The 15,637-nt window shown below is 40.8% G+C and overlaps 1 protein-coding gene and 1 long non-coding RNA gene across 9 annotated transcripts in view; one reads left to right on the forward strand and one right to left on the reverse strand.

The window, feature by feature from the left end:
- Positions 1–15,637, forward strand: part of LOC137638353 (TATA-binding protein-associated factor 172-like) — a 271,385-nt gene that overhangs the window by 227,370 nt on the left and 28,378 nt on the right. The window lies entirely within an intron of this gene.
- LOC137638354 (uncharacterized) overlaps positions 1–15,637 on the reverse strand; it is a 475,922-nt gene that overhangs the window by 5,752 nt on the left and 454,533 nt on the right. For 2 of the 3 annotated variants that reach the window (XR_011044100.1, XR_011044099.1), the window contains exon 2: positions 10,462–10,613. This is a non-coding gene — a long non-coding RNA (uncharacterized lncRNA). Of the gene's footprint in view, positions 1–10,461; positions 10,614–13,496; positions 13,645–15,637 lie in introns of all 3 variants that reach the window. The other variant, XR_011044098.1, reaches the window with a different exon arrangement.

The following is a 15,637-nucleotide window of genomic DNA, read 5'->3' on the forward strand; positions in this document are numbered from 1 at the left end:
TTAATGTGTTCTTTGCCCCAAAAATGTAAGAATAGACACCAAGATCGTAAAATTTGAGTTGATAATTATAGAGTTATGATCGTTCAAAGGTTCCGGCGGCCATCTTGGATGCCATCTTGAAAAAAACACCTTTCCGGGGGTCATAGTTTGGTAAACTTTTAGTAAGTTAAAAAGTACATTAAAACCTACCAGAATCAGCTGAGAAACCTTTTGTTACAATTTTTGGGGGGTTAAACTGTATTTTGCCCTGACTATTACTCCTAGGAGGGAGGAAGTCCTCACCAACTGGCCATGGCCATGACCCGGGGTCCTCTCTATTTCCATCTGTGATTGATAGCAGAAGGGACCCTACCCTCGCTAAAATCAAGTGCCGATATGAGGTATTGCACTGATAGTGGCCTACAGAAGCTTGTGTGTGAAAGGAACTAACAGTGTGGCTTGTTTTTAACATAGGAACTAGAGTACAAAACCTATTGTTCTTAAAGACTTACCCAATACTCTCCATCAAAAAGGTACTGGGGACGTAACAAAGTATTATTCTATACTTAGGAGGCACAAGGGAAATGAGTCTTACCTGCAGCGAGGTGAGGTCAGCTATGCTAAGGCTTGCGGAGCTGTTTTCCCCAGAGAGGAGAAGGTGAAATGAAGAAAGGAGCCAGTCATTCTTACTTATTCACCCCGGACTAATCCGGGTAACCTCAGCCCTCAACCCTCTGCTACTTGTCCATCAAGGAGCCAGAGGTGTTTAGACCATTTGTTGTGCAACCACCATAGGACCGATAGAATAGGTCTCCCTGTTCTTGTGGGTTACGTCTTTGCAGATGCTGGGCCATGAAGGTCGATCAACGCTTCCACATGCCCACTTAAGGTATCTGCACCACAGTAGTTTCTTGAACCCCAGGGACGTAGCAATGCCACCAACGTTACGAGCTCTGGGTCTTTGGATGGAGGAGGGTCTAGACTAGAGCAACTTCAATTGCCTTCTGATCCCAGGGGGCAAAGATATCCTAGAGATCCTCCTCTTGACCTTCCCCGTGCTTGTCAACAGTGCCAACACACGGGGGCGAGCTGGTATCGTTCTTTTAAGGTAACACCACAGACTCTTCACTGGGTAAAACCCCATTTGATGGGTGTTCGGTTACCGAACGAACTCTCTCTATCAAAAATGGGCTGCACCTAGGGTACAGCCCACTCGGATTTTGAGTCTTGGCAATCAACTCAGGGATGCCGCTGAGGATTACTTCTCCCTGTCTCCTAGAGTAGGAGACATTAGAAGATGGATCATACAACACACTCTCTTGGTCAAAGCTAAAGTGAGTAGAAAGGGCCGTCTTCCATGTAAGGAAGCGATCTGCTGCCTGGCATAAAGGTTCGTAGAGAGGGGCCATCAGGGACTTTAGGACCCTGTCCGCATTCCCAGGGGGAGGTTGAGATCCAGCAGGGGACAAATTATCTCAAACTTTGTATAAGTAAAGACATCGATGGGAGAGAATCCCCTTCCAGACATCAGTCACAAAGGACCGAACACTTCGCCTGGAAGACCGACGCTGAAAAGTGTCTGAGGTGCCTAGACATCTTTTCCGCAACTCGTTGCGAAAGGCCTCTCTGAGAGAGGCGGTGTAAGATCGTTCCAGGAGTTAAGTCGAAGCAAAGCTACGGCTTAGGAAAGTGTTAGCATGTGGCTGCTTGGAAGATCATGTCGTGGAGAAAGATCCCTCGGAACTCCATCAGGAGCTGCTGGAGGTCCGGGAACCATTCTGCGGGATGCCATAATGAGGATATCGGAGTCATTGATTAGATCTTGCTTATCCTGACTTGGCTGAGGACTTTCTCACCAGACCGACCGGGGGAAAAAAGGTGTACACTTCTAAGCTTTCCAACCGATCTTGGAATACATCTTGTTCGAGAAAATAACCCTGTAAGGGTAGAATAAAGTCTCAGAAGCCTATCGTGTAAAACGGCAAGTCGTCGTACCCAGGGTACAATGACGCGAGAGGCTGGCTCAAACGGTAGAACCCGAGTTTAAGACAATATCCTCACGGTCTTGTCTTGGATGGAGCGCATGCTCCGGGAAGGCTTACGGCCTTCATGAAGTTTTAACAACACCCATTGAAGTTCTGTTAAACTTCTCGGGAAGACCCGACATAATTGCCATCGACCGCTTACCCAAAGGAGTTGCCATTGAACGCTTTCTCGCTAGTGAGAAAACTACCGTCTAATTCAGGCAAGGCCTGCCAGGGGAAATGAACTGGAATGTATAGAATTTTTCATTCCCCACTAATTTCTGTCTGCTAACCAAACCTCTCAAAGTGGGAGGGTGGAGTGAAGATGACATTGGTTCGTTTGAAACCGAAAGGATCGGCGCTGGTGAAACCAGACTGGCTGACATAGTAATCAGCTGGGAGTATAGAGTGATGTATTAAGTCACGCATTTGGAAGACCCATCCCTTAGGGGGGAGGTCGACCATAGACTTTTTAGGAAAAAACTCTGGATCGCGGGAACCTCGAGATATTTGGATGAGAACCTAGTAGTTCAGAATCTATTTGTGAATTCCTTTCTCACAACCCTAAGGGATGTAGTGACGAGAACCCGCAGGAACTCTGTCGCTGATGAAATTTTCAGGAATCATGTTACGTGAACCCACCGGGGTTCACAAGACCAGAACCCAAAGGAACTGTGTCATAGTTACCTGTAGAGAGTCGGAAACCCCTAGGCAGCAGGTATCCCTCAGGGTTTTTTGCGTGCGCGCGAACACTCCCGACGAGTCAGAAGACTTTCTGTCATAAGAGTAAAACTCTAGATGACGATGGACGCGCGCGAGCGTGGGCAAACCCTTTGCTTGACGAGAGTCAGAAGAGTCTGTCATAAGTGAAAAACTCTTGATGTCAATGGTCACGTGCGTAAAGTTGGCCACGCGCACCGAGATGGTCCTGCATGCGCACATTGAGATGGTTATGCGAGCGAACACTTCATGGGACAAGAGTTCCAAAACTCTCTGTCATGAGAGTGAAACTCTTGCGCGCGAACACTCTGCACAACGAGAGTTCGAAGAAACTCTGTTATAAAAGTTGTTCGCGCACTTCAACTGATTGCGCGCGACTGGTTATTCGCGCGCGCAGTGTTGGTTGTGTTCATAAGGTTGGTCATGCGCGCCAAGTTGGCCGAGTGCGCCAAATCGGTCATGAGCGCCAAATCGGTCATGAGCGCCATATCAGCCGTGAGCGCCAATTTGGTCGTGCGCTCGAGAGCTCTCAGTGTGACGAGAGTACTCACGCTATGCTCACCCGGAGGTTCAAGATAGCCTATGTTGTGTGGGCGCGAACAATCAACACAACGAGAGTCCCCAAACTCTCTGTCATATAAGTAATGACTATGGTCACGAGAACCGGAAGGTTCAGTGTGAAGAAAATCTTTAAATTAAAGATAAAAAACTTATCCCATATGCAATAACCCCCTTAAGGGGTTTCCCTTTGAAACAACAAATTGTAAAGGCTTGTAAACTCTTCCTGACTGTCAACTTTACTCAGGCAAGGAAGGTGCTGAACTGGAAAAACTTTACTCGGAATAAACAGATTCATAGATCATTTGTATTTTTCCTAACTATACAAACCTTAGCTATTTATTAGGGGTTATACTTTTGGCAGAGCTGAAACGACGAGCCATTAAAATTTAGCGAGGGTTAACTACCCACACCGCTAGTTAGCGGGGGTAGGGGGGGGTAGCTTGCTACCACTCCCGTTCACACACCTTTGATTTAGTCACTCTGCTTGGGGGTAAGACTTCAAGGGGGATAGGGATGGCAGGCAAGTTTGTATAGATAGCTTATGTGAAAAGAAGCTTCACAAAGTTATCTAAATAAAAAGAAATTCTCTTTAAAAATAATTATATCACAGTCAGTATGATATTTTCAACATGAATAAAATATATACTAAATCAACTAAGTTGTACTATACTGCAGAAGTGGACAAGGTCATAAATTTACCAAAATTTCTGCTATTCATCTTTACAATTTTGAATTAAAGTGCATGTCAACATTGATAATAAACGGATTTTGAGCGAAGCGAAAACTGAGAATAGCCTAGGCTAATCAGAGGGAAGGGGGATTGCTCTTAAATCTCCTAAGAGATTAGTATCGACTTAAAAGGTATAGGAGGTGTCAGTCTCCCCTTAAAAGACAATACAAGAGCAATGGGGACATGTATGAAAGGATACTAAAGCCCCAAGGCTAGTAGCCTAGTAGCATTGAGAATCGTTCACCGAAACTCTCTGTATACTATCTTGGAAGAGGAAAGCATAATGCAGTAATATCATAAATGTGTAAAATATTGCCTGAGCTTCAATAAAACTTTGCCAGGAATGTTATATCATGCATGAAGTGTGTAAATGCCTAGGCTAGGAAGCCTAGCACTCGTGAGGCTCAAAATAAATAGCCAAATCCATGACAACAAAGACATATAAGAATTCCTAGCTAAAATTCTAAATAGCTAAAGTTATTAAAGCAAATATAGCCGGGAAAGGGTCGTCCTGGCTAACTAAATTTACAGAAAGAACGACCGCGTTCATGACGCCATCCGGCTGGCAACAGCTCTTGTTACGTTAATTACGATCTCAATCGAAAGGCAAAACTAGCAAGAGCTTACATTTACAGAATTCAAAATTAACTTTCCAGCTGATGAGGCTGGTGAAGACATCATAGCGACCAAAAAAAACTCCAAAATAGTGAAAGATAACACAGGATAACACCGGTCAACAAAGCTACGAGAGAGAGAATGGCTTGGTGGCGCCTCACGGTGGCGATTAGGCGCACTATTTACAGTACAGTAGGAGTGTCGCCTCTTTAACGACTCTCCTTATTCTTGCCACTCTTTCTCCTCGAAGCGAAAGCGCTATTGGGGGTGTATATAGTCATGAGACGTGTCAAGAATACGTCCTCTGATATTAGGCGATATCCCTTTTAAAATTCTAAGGGATATTCGCTCCAGGAGTTACAATTCTGAATACGTTTAGTAAAATTCTCTGGGATATATCACTGTCGTCAAATATAACCTAGGAAGCTACTTTGAAGGAACTTCCATCAGGACGACATGGCCTGAGCCCAAAAAGATGGTTTAGATCTTTGGTCGTCTTGGATCACCGATTAGGTTCGTCCATGAATAAACAACTTAAGCCAAGAGGTCAAGCTATAGAATAGACTTTGGCATGACATGAAAAAGCCATTAATATCATGTTTATATTTATTAGACAGTTGACCTTCCCACTACTGTACTACAGGACCAATCAAGAGTTATCATAATAAATCACATAAGTATTATACCTCCAAGACAATATGTTATGAGTGTTGACTGACACCTCCTTATATCTTGCTTTTGCAATTTAACAATAAACATGTTTGAATACTTGTTGTAAATCTATAACTAATGTAAAAAATCTTAAGAAAATCTTTGGGGTAATTTATAAAACAAATACTTTAAATGTTTAGTTTTACTATCAATGTCAAAACTAACTTCAAACAATGAAAATCCTACTGGAGGAAAGTCCTGCTCTGATGCCAGACAACTCGGAATCCAAACTGTTTACTTGCGACAAACGAAGCCTTTATATTCTTTTGGAATCCCAAGAAACTCCCTGAATAAACCTAAGTATAATTAAGAGATCCTGGAAAACACTCAATTTTCAATAGCCAAAGTTGATGAGAGTCAGGATGCTAATTTAAAGGTTTAACAGCTGCTCATGAATGGCAGAGGCAAGTGACAGTGACATTGCCCTATCAAGCAGGACAAAGTCCTAGAGACTGACCTACATATGATCAGCGGTCAAGCCGCCTCTCCACAAAGGAGGGCCGAGCAATGGCTGCTGACGACTCAGCAGATAGACCTATAGACTCCCTCAATCCCCGCCCCACCCATCCTTAGCTCACAAGGATGGTGAGGTTGCAGCGACAAAAGGAACTAACGAGTTTGAGTGGGAAGACATATCTAGTATCTCCATTCATGTTCCGAATATGAGACTTGATTTAATATTATTGCAGCCTTTCCCCTTATGAATGAATTTTCAAAGGCTTGTAAACTCTTCCTGACTGTCAACTGTACTCTGGCAAGGAAGGTGCTGAACTGGAAAAACTTTACTCTGAATTTAAGGAGTTTTGTAGCATTGGCAATTTGCGAGGTTATTAAAAACCAGAGAAAAAACATTGCAATATCAATGTAATAAAAAGAAAACTCTGGAAAACTGCACTCACAAATTGCCAATGCCACAAAGTTCTTTAATTGTATCACAAGATTTATGGAATGCCAGCGCAAGAAGCCGTGTCCCACACAAGGTTAGGCAATGGTAATCAAATCATCTAAAGTTATTACTGAATACTAATACCTTTAAGTGTAATGTGGTATATCATACATATACCAAGGCACTTCCTCACATTTTTGGGTGGTAGCCGACATCAAAACAAATAAAAAAAGGGACCTTTCCTCTCCACGTTCCTCTCAGCTTGACAAGGGACTCAACTGAGTTTGGCTGGTACTGCTAGGGTACCACAGCCCACCATCCCCCGTTATCCACCACAGATGAAGCTTCATAACGCCGAATTCCCTACTGCTGGTATGGTATTTAGTAACAGTTGACTATTCACAGTTCTGTTAAATTAACTGCCATTGGAAACAAAATACCACAATAAAAGGATAGAAAATATCAAGTATGAGATAAAAGTTATAAATGCTGCCAGAGCAAAGATCTGACAGTGGTTTTAGCCTTCCGGAAGCGTTGCAAACGTTATAGATGATGTCTGAACAAAGATCCGACGGTAATTTTATTCTCCTAGAAGCGTTCCAAACATTATAGAGGCTGTCTGAGCGAAGATCTGGCATTAACACTAGCCTTCTGGAAGCATTGCAATTGTTATAGATGCAGTCTGACCAATGATCTGGCAGTAATTTCAGCCCTCTGGAAGCATAAACTTTATTAAAAGTCAAATAAGTCCTCATCAAAAAAATTTCTAAAGATAAGACTAAGGTTTCATTATGGAAGACGATTTACATGAGATTTTAGGATATGAAAATATGAAAATTCTATTCCATGTGTATATCTACTGTATGCTTCTTCAGGCTGACTGAATTTTTAAGAATTTTGTTCACAAACATTGTTCAAAACACTACTTCGGATGTATTGTAGAAATAGTTGATTGGAAAATGGTAATTGTATTCATGGGAAACTAGTCGAATTGACTAGCTAGGTCGTTCTTACCTTTTGTTCTTATTTTTGGTGTTCGGTCATGGACGGAAAGTAAACTGAATGATTGCCATTTGTTAATATCAAATGTAAATTTTTAACTTTCCCCTTTTTGTATTCTAATTGAATTAATTAATTAAATGTTAAATGTACTCCTTATAAGGAAACAGTTTTGATTTCCCGTCTTTATTTTTCGACGGTTGTGCGAGAGTTTCGGACAAAGGAAAGAAAATGGGAGTTGAACACAAGGTTTGAGTCCGACTTGGCGTTAGTCTCTACAAGACATTGTTGGTAAAATTCGGTGCAGGTAAGTTGAAGAATAAAGACTTGCCTTTTATTTGAATTGAGTTAGATAATTCTAACAGTATGAAAATCGTATTTGGAGTTTAAACATAAAATAATGTGCTGGTCTTCTTAAGCGGAAACAAACTCTTTCTGCTTGGAGAAGGCAGCAAGAATGTACTGTCATTCCAGTAAGACATAAGGAACTGAAATAAAACGTTTTTGTCCTGTAAAGGATTTCTGATATTGCCAGATTAAAAACCAGACAAAAAAGACAATTATCACCATAATGCAAATTGTCACACAACATACAATTCAGAATGACTTCCGAGCTATTGCCGAATAAAATTTGTTGTGTAATAAAATATATATAAACTTGCTTAACAAGATATATATTTAACCCATTCACCCCCAAAAGGACGTACTGGTACGTTTCACAAAACACATCCCTTTACCCCCATGGACGTACCGGTAAGTCCTTGCAAATAACTGCTATTTACAATTTTTTTTTGCATATTTTTGATAATTTTTTGAGAAACTTCGGGCATTTTCCAAGAGAATGAGACCAACCTGACCTCTCTATGACAAAAATTAAGGCTGTTAGAGCAATTCAAAAAAAATATACTGCAAAATGTGCTGGAAAAAATAACCCTTAGGGGTTAAGGGTTGGAAAATTCCAAATAGCCTGGGGGTAAAAGAGATATGAAGAAAGTCTGGTGTCTGATAACAAATGACCATTTTATTATCTTTGAGAAACACTACATTAACACATTCTGTGCTGATTAGTTTAAATGCGTTTAGAACAGAATTTACAATTGCAAATTGCTGAGAGACTCAGTGTTATACTCTAACACCACAAGTGATAAAACTAATCAAGATATTAGGATTCCAATGTGTCTTATGCATTACCACAATAAGTGCAGCTTAAGTAAATCATACTCTGACAAATAATTGCATAGTTTAACCAATGATAGCTGTCCTATCTGGCATTACATGATAGATGTAATACTTTACAGCCAACTTAAAACATGGTGTCCTCTGCAATTCACGCACACTGAGTAGGCATTTACAGACACACTGAAATTACATCAGGTCCTCCCCACATGAGATTGGTCATACAGTACTCGATAGGTTGTTACGATACTTAAAGAGAATTTCTAACAAATCCTATCGACACGAGAATAATTACAGATGGATTCAAACTATGGCAACCTAGATATATGTCTACTTTAGGCTCCAGAGCCTTTAAATATGCAGCCCCGAGACTATGTAATAAGCTCCCACAAAACATTCGAATGATTGAAGACATTAAGGCTTTCAAGAGGAAACAGAAGACTTCCTTATTTAAACAGTCTTACAACAGTGAATGGCGAGCGATTGTGATGCAGTTCCAGTAGGCCCTGCTGCTTCCTCCAGTGCCTTAGATGACCGCGGAGGTAGCAGCAGTAGGGGACTCAGCATTATGAAGCTTCATCTGTGGTGGATAATGTGGGAGGTTGGGCTGTGGCACCCTAGCAGTACCAGCTGAACTCGGTTGAGTCCCTGGTTAGGCTGGAGGAACGTAGAGAGTAGAGGTCCCCTTTTTGTTTTGTTTCATTGTTGGTGTCGGCTACCCCCCAAAATTGGGGGAAGTGCCTTGGTATATGTATGTATGTATGTACAACAGTGACGATTCAACAGTAAATGAACAATATGAGACACGAAACGATAAATACTCTGAACAAACAAGGTAAAAAAACAGTGAAGGTCCTGCAGAGAGTTGGGTTCTCCTGCAGTATGGGACCGGAAAAGCAGCCATCAAAGTAAGTATTTTTCTTCCGCAGAGTAATGGGGAGCATGACGAGAAAAGGAGAAATATCTGCTGCAAAAATCTAACAAGAAACATTATACAGGCATCCGTAATTTTACCTTACTTTGTTATTATCTTTTACAGGTTGGTGACAGTAATAATACTCATTTACGTCAACAGATCAGTTTTTAAAACGGTAGAAATCCTAGAATTAATGTTGACAGGAAATTACCGTCTTTTTAATGCAAATTTTTATCAGTGTAGGAAGTCAGAAGTTTACTAGAATCAAAATAGGTAAGTGATGTTGAAGTACAGTGGAAGCGAGTCGAATATAACTATCTTTATTTCAACAGATAGCGAGTTTTTATAACAACAGTTTCAGTGGAATAAGGTCACAAGAATTCAAGAAAATTGATGCAAGCACATACAGGCAATAGAATACAAAATAGATTGACTGATATAAGAACCTCATCACTTTTAAGTAACTCTGACACTTTATATCAAATCTGGCGATCCAAAATGACACTTCCGATGTACTTGTAATAGTAAAGTGAATTACTATACTGACCTAATGGTTTATGAACAGTTGCTGAAATACAAAAGGCCATAAGGAAAAGTTAAGCAGAGTTTAACGATGGGCTAGAAGACATACCAAAAAAGATGGGCAAATATCAATTAAGGTAAAATTTTTGATCTTTTGATGTAAACCTTTGATAAGGATTCAATCATTTCTTAAATGTTTGTCTTTATTATGAACACATTCACCTTACAATGACATTATTACTAAAACCTTCACTGAAAAAGGTGAACACAAATATAAGCAATTGGGGAAACTAGTGAGAAAATTAATGTGGCGTGTCAAGAATACGTCCCCCGTTATTATGCGATATCCTAAAACGCAACTTTAAAGATATTCGCACCAGAAGTTAGAATTCTGGAGACCTTTAGTTTAATTCTCTGGGAATATCCTCTGTAGTCAAATATACCCTTAGGAAGCTACTGAAGGAACCTTCCATCAGGACGACATGGCCTGCGCCCAAAAATTTAGGGACCTTTTCAACTGAATGAGGTGTTGCCACTTCTGCAGTATATGTACAGTATCAAACTCTAATAGAATTATTAACAGGCAGAATGCATTTAAAAGTATTAGCAAAATGGGACAAACATTTCTCTATTCATGTAAGATGAAAATATTTATATGGCTTCTATTTCGAAGTAGGAGGATCGGATGAGACATCTAGGAAATTGTTCTTCTCTGGGATGCTTGAATTTGGTGAGAATATCTTTGTGGTTATCTCCTCATATGTCCGTTATAATCTGCAAGAGAAAATTACAATTTTAATATGTTGTTCATTAACTGTTTTAAATTGATTATTATTATTATTATTATTGTTACTACTACTACTACTAAAGTTGGAAAAGCAGGATGGTATAAGCCCAAGGGCTCCAACAGGTAAAACAGCCCAATGAGGAAAGGAAATATAAGGAAATAAACAAACAATATAAGTAGTAATGAACCAGCAAAATTAAACACTTAAAAAACTACAGAAGGTCCTTAACTCTGTTTTAAATTGATTATTATTACTATTGTTATTATTATTGTTGCTACTACTACTACTAAAGTTGGAAAAGTAGGAAGCTATAAGCCCAAGGGCTCCAATAGGTAAAACAGCCCAATGAGGAAAGGAAATAAGGGAATAAATAAACAATATAAGTAGTAATGAACCACCAAAATTAAACACTTAAAAAACTACAGAAGGTCCTTAACTTTCAAACATTCGGATATCCCATATTATAACCATATTATAACTTGATATCTACTTCATATGAAACTAGACTATTTGTAGAATTTTGTACCTGGAAATCACTGGCATGGGATTCAAGTTAGGCCTGAATTCATAAACAAATCAACTTACAGTTTCTTGGCACCAATTAGGTTTATAAGTTGAGGAGCTTCGTCATTTCAAAACATTGTAATGAACGGATTTTGAGCGAAGCGAAAAATCTATTTTAGGGCGAGATGGCCATGTCGTCCTGATGGAAGGTTTCTTCAGTAGCTTCCTAGGGCATATATGAATTTTCCCAGAGAATTAAACAAAAGGTTTCACAGAATTCTAACTTCTGGCACGAGTACCCATAAGGTTTCCCTTTAGGATATCGTATAATAACAGGGGACGTATGCTTGACACGCCACATAGCTATCTGCACCCCACATAGCGTTTACGCTTTGAGGGGGAAGTTGGTGGCAAGTTATGGGAGGAGCCGATACAAAGTTCTCCTCTTCCGTTACTGTTACGGTACTCGGATGACGTCATGAGTGACGCCTTGTTGGCCGCCATCTTGGTTAACGGCATAACCGCGCGCCTTCTCCATTCCTTTCTAGTCACTAATGCTCTCTTGGAACCCCACTCAACTTGACTACCTCGTTAACGATACAACAGCCGCTGCAGTCTGTTAACCCTTTTACCCCCATATGACTTTCATATATACCCTTAGGAAGCTACTGAAGGAACCTTCCATAAGGACAACATGTCTTGAGCCCCAAAAAAACTGCTTTCATAGATTACTCACTAATATGAAAAGAGAGAATTAAGGACTCTTGGCAAAATTAACAGTTACATTTAATCTGCTTAACCGTTATTATTCAATTGATTTTTTTTATACAACAACAAATACAGCTGTTCCTATTCCACTGTGGAGCAAAGGCGTCAGTCATGCCAGTTTATGTCTGGGATTTGGTCAGTTTTTATTACCGCATTACCAGTGCGGATTGATTACGGTGGAAGATTTTCGACATTGTTCACAGCATACCAACCTAGTATGGTTGGCCCAGACTAGTACAGCTTTGCTGATCGTGGCGATACGCAAACCCTTTCACCCCATTAAGATATCCCCACTCAGAAAAGGGCTTTTTATACAGTCATGTGCTAAAAAGCTTCTTACAATCACACTATTATTCTTAATATATAATTATATCAATACAAACCAATTGCTTTACATAAACTCAATTTGGGGAATCGGAAATAACCACACACTAGAACTGCAATGAAATTCAGTTTCCTAAGATCTCAATATGTATTCGGTTCCTTGAGCACCAATGGTGTGAAACTGGTCTTTCTCCACCATTAGGAATGAAATGACAAATGATATTAACCAACTCTCATCACAGTAGATATGCAAAGTTGTTATTTTTATCATGAATACCTCGGCTTCAACCTTACTTGGAAAAGCAGGATGCTATAACCCGAAGGGTTCCAACAGGGAAAAAGAGCCCAGCGAGGAAAGGAAATAAGGACATAAATAAACTATCTATCTACCAAGGCACTTCCCCTAATTTTGGGTGAACAAAAGGGAAACTTTTCTTCTCTTAAGCCCCTCCCAGCCTGACGAGGGATTCAGCCTAGTTTTGCCGGTACTGCTAGGGTGCCACAGCCCAACATCCCCTGTTATCCACCACTAATGAAGCTTCATATGCTGAATCCCCTACTGCTGCTACCTCAGCGGTCACCAAGGTGACCGGAGGAAGCAACAGGGCCTATCGGAACTGTTTCACGATTGCTCGCACTTCATTCCTACTGTATTTCTAGCACGCTCTCTTGCCTCTCTCACATCTATCCTCCTATCACCTAGAGCTTCCTTCACTCCATCCATCCACCCAAACCTTGGCTTTCCTCTTGTACTTCTCCCATCAACTCTTGCATTCATCCCATTCTTCGGAAGTTGGTCATTTTCCATTCTCTCTTCATAGCCAAAACACCTCAACACATTCATATCCACTCTAGCTGCTAATTCCTTTCTTACGCCCATTCTCACCCTCACTACTTCACTCCTTGCCCTATCTAATAGACACCAGCCACACTACTCCGATCCTTCATCTCAAACACATTCAATTTCTATATGAAACGTAATTAGTAAATATGAAATATCTTATGATTAGTAACAACACTGAAATAAATATGTCATATGATGAGTGTGTCATGTCAGCCTGTTCAACATAAAACATAGCTTGCATGTTTGAACTTCCGGAGTTCTACCAATTCATGAACCAAATGAGAATTAGAATATAATAAACAGATTTATGAGTGCATGGTCAATTATTCTTGGAATACACAAGGAATTTAATAAAAATAAAACCTAAAGCTTTTAGGCTAGTAGGATAACAGAATTACATACAAAATAAAGAATATCTCTTTCACTTACAGTATCTGCTCCGGTCAAGTTAAGGCCAAGACCTCCAACTTGTGTTGTAAGTAGAAGGAGATCATTGAACCTTTGTACTAATGCATGCCGTGACCCAGCTGGGACTGAGCCATCCAATCTCAAGTCAGTCACACCAGGCAGATGCTGCCTGAAAGTGATAGCAAATCTTAAAAATACTAATTTGCATTCTCGATGGGTATACAAACCTGTGTCCTTTACTATAGGAGAGTTCTTCTACAAAAGCTGGATTTTCCAAATTGGGAAGATCATTCCACAATCAGGTCAAAGGTAGAATAAAACTTATAGAAAACCACGTACTGTTGTAATTAGCATTCAATTGTACGCAGGTGAAACAGAGGCGCAGAATATATACATTATACAACTCGGTTTAAAGATTACTGAGGTTTATAAGACATTGCAAAGGTTCATCGGTATTACTGAATTAATCACAAACAAATACAAACATATCAATAAGACCTAGACTAACGTTCAGATATACTCAATTAAAATATTAGCAATTATGCAATAATTTAAATATGGCCAATTCTCTTGAAAATATTTCCCCGAGATTAGAACATTATACATACCATAAACATACTTCACAGTTTTGAAATATGACAAATTCGTAGATAATTTGTATTTTTCCTAACTATAAAAACCTTAGCTATTTAATAGGAGTATTACTTTTGGCGTAGCTGAAATGACGAGCCTTTAATTTCTAACGAGGGTTAACTACCCACACCGCTAGTTAGCGGGGGTTAGGGAGGGTAGCTAGCTACCGCTCCCACTCACACCTGTGATTGAGCTCACTTTGCTTGGAGGTAGGACTTCAAGGGGGATAGGGCTGGCGAGTAAGTTTGGTTAAATAGCTAAGGTTTGTATAGTTAGGAAAAATACAAATTATCTACGAATTTGTCATTTGTTCCGTAACTGGAATACAAACTGCGCTATTTAACAGGGGTGTCTCACCCATTAGGAAGGGTGGACGTCCCAGCCAATCTGGCTTTTTGGGCTTTACCCGGGGGCTACTTATCGGAGTGTGTTAGCATTCAAGGAATAAGGAGCCCCTGTGCCTCGCTAAAACCTTGCTATGCAAGGTTCGTGGCCTACGCAAGCTGTGTGTGAAGGTATGTAGAAGTGTGACTTGTCCTGGTAAAGTTATTCAGAGTTCTTTAGATGGCAAAACTGCGCACTAGGACTTTCCCAATACCACCTCGTCATGGTATGGGGACGCAAAAGTATTAATCTCAATACTAGGTACACAAGGGAGCATGGTTTACCTGCAGTGGTTTGAGGTCAGCTATGCAGAGAACCCAGGATGCTGCTTTCCCCAAGAGAGGGGAGAATGAAGATAAGATTAAGGGCTAGTCAAACCTTTTCATTCATGCAGACTAAAACCGGGTAACAAAGCTACTTGTCCAATAAGGATCTTGAGGTTTCAAACCAGCTGTTGTGCAGCCACCACAGGACCAATAGAAAACGCATAGTCTCTCCTGTGGGTCACGTCTAGCAGGTAGTGGGATGTGAATGTGTTCTGACGCTTCCACAACCCAGCTTGAAGAACCTGCATCACTGAGTAGTTTCGTTTGAAGGCCAGGGACGTAGCTATGCCCGTGACATCATGGGCTCTGGGGCGACGAGATGGAGGAACGTCTGGATTCAGTGCATGGTCAATGACCCTGCGAATCCACGCTGAGATGGTGTTCTTGGTGACCCTCCTCTTGGTCCTTCCTGTGCTGATGAATAGTGCAGGCACGCGGGGACGGGCTGCGGCTGTTCTCTTGAGGTACAGCCTCAAACTCCTTACTGGGGATAGTAAAAGATGGTCTGGGTCATCTTTTACAGTACGGAGACTAGAAATCCGGAAGGAGTCGAATCGAGGATCCGCTACTCCAGGGTTCTGAGTCTTAGCAATAAACAGGGACGAAGCTGAACGTTACCTCTCCCCATCCCCTTGAATGGGCCATGTCGTATGAGAGACTATGAAGTTCACTGACTCCCTTGGCCGAGGCCAAAGCTAGCAGAAACACCGTTTTCCAAGTAAGGTGGTGATCTGTTGCCTGGCATAATGGTTCATAGGGAGGTCTCTTAAGAGACCTGAGAACTCGAACCATGTTCCATGGGGGAGGTTTCACTTCTGA

Source organism: Palaemon carinicauda, chromosome 3 (genome assembly GCF_036898095.1).
Source record: "Palaemon carinicauda isolate YSFRI2023 chromosome 3, ASM3689809v2, whole genome shotgun sequence".
NCBI lineage: Eukaryota > Metazoa > Arthropoda > Malacostraca > Decapoda > Palaemonidae > Palaemon > Palaemon carinicauda.